Source organism: Triticum dicoccoides, chromosome 5B, assembly GCF_002162155.2.
Source record: "Triticum dicoccoides isolate Atlit2015 ecotype Zavitan chromosome 5B, WEW_v2.0, whole genome shotgun sequence".
Classification (NCBI taxonomy): domain Eukaryota; kingdom Viridiplantae; phylum Streptophyta; class Magnoliopsida; order Poales; family Poaceae; genus Triticum; species Triticum dicoccoides.
In genome coordinates, this window is record NC_041389.1 from 343,763,408 (window position 1) to 343,765,337 (window position 1,930).

Genomic DNA, 1,930 nt, shown 5'->3' on the forward strand with positions numbered 1-1,930 from the left:
AGAACTCGCTTCTTCCCTGACGAAAGCAACGAGGCGGCCGCTGGGGCGACGCGGTGGGAGGTTCGTCGCTCCGCTCGATTCGGGACCACACTCGCCCAACAAAATCCCGCGAGCGACAGGGGAAGGGCGCGAAGGAGATAAGGGAAGGGCGGGAAGGGGAGAAGAGAAGGGCGCGAACCAGGGAGCGGAGGCGCGGCGCGCGAACCAGCGGAGAAGGCGGCACACCTCGTCCTCAACCTGCCGTCGACATCCGACTGCAGCTCTTGCTGCAAGGTACGAGTCTAGTTCTTCCCCTGCTTCTTCTTGTGGTCATGGCAAGATTTATTTTGCTCAGTAAACTAGGCTAGGGTTCCAAGAACAGGTCCGTTCCAAGAAGATTGATTCCCCTGTGTGTGATTTTGGTTCAATCTATTTGAGTCAGGCAACCATGCTTGTGGAAATCCTGAAATCCCCATTTTTTTTCTTCTTAGCCCTGATAGAAACATGTCAGATCAGCCTTGATACTCTGCTCTTTGCAATTGTGAAGAGAAAATTATGCTGATTAGCTAGGTGCAGATGCAGGTGGCTAGGTGCAGATGCTGATTTGCTAGCCCTGAGAGAAACATGTCAAATCCTGAAATCCCCATCTTTGTTTTTATTTGCTAATGGCTAGGTGCAGATGCTGAATTCTTTTGCTAGATGTACTAGTAGTTGGTATATTATTAGACTAGCATAATCACAGGAAGGCAAACTTGTTGATATTGTTTGGATATCAAGATTGCTGATTTTTGTCTGGAAATCAAGTTTTCTGATAACTTTCAATGTGTATGCTTGTTGATACCGTTGATTTAAATGGTTGCTGATAATGTTTAAATGTAGTGGAGATACATGTGTTGAAAAGTAGGTGACAGAGAAAAAGTAAGATGATGACATCACACAGAGTAGCTTCCATTGGATGATTGTGGCACACACCAACAGCTTCATTCAAAATTATCTATGTGGATGGCTGGGTGCTGCCTCCATTCTACATGCCCTCATTACCACCAATAATTCGGGTGGCATTGCTTCAGTTCTGCAGACGCCGCGTGGCTTTTTATCATATCAGCAGGCAAAGGATAAGTTATCGGGATGAATGAAGTCAATGAGGCGTGAAAAGTGACGTCTTTGGTACTCCCAACAAAGCATCGATCTAGCCAATATATGTTGCCGCCCAAGGCCCCAACAAGGATAGAGAAAAGAAAGGGTGAGGCAGGCTCGGATTAGGACATCTGTAATAGTGCCACGATAATCCTAATGTTGTGTTTGGATGTTTGTATTAGAGGCCGCCGTATTGAGTTGGTTTCAATTCCTAATCAGTAAGGAAACTGTAATGAGCATGAATACCAATTCACTTGTTTGGGATGCTCGTTGAATTGGCTCATGGAATCTCAGTGAGGTTTTAATACCAAATCACGTTTCGATGGCAAACTATGGAATTGCATAGTACTTTGTTCTATATATGCATCAAATCACAGTTTGTACAATGTGCGACTATGGTTGCAGTGGCGGCGCCAGGGGTATGCTCCTGTATTCACAGGAATACCCAAGATTTTGATGCAAAAAAAAATTATATGTATACATATTCACAGGTCAGCCAGAGCCCAGGCCTCTCGCCCTCTCCTCGACTCCTCGTACGCACGCCCAATCGCCCGACTCGCGCGAGTAGCCAGACACGGTCGCCCTGTGTCTGCCCCTCTCCTAGTCTCCAATCTCCCTCTCGCCCAGTTTTGCTCTCGCCTCTCCTCATCTCCCAGTCCCAGATCCCGCGTGGCCGCGTCCCGTCCGCGATGCAGCAGCCCGGAGGCGGAGCAGCAGGCGACGGACCAGCCGGTGCCGGTCCGCCGGCGCCCCCCCATTCCACCCCCGCAGCCGCAGCGGCGGCGCCCCAGTCCCGCTGGCCCCCGCCCGCCGG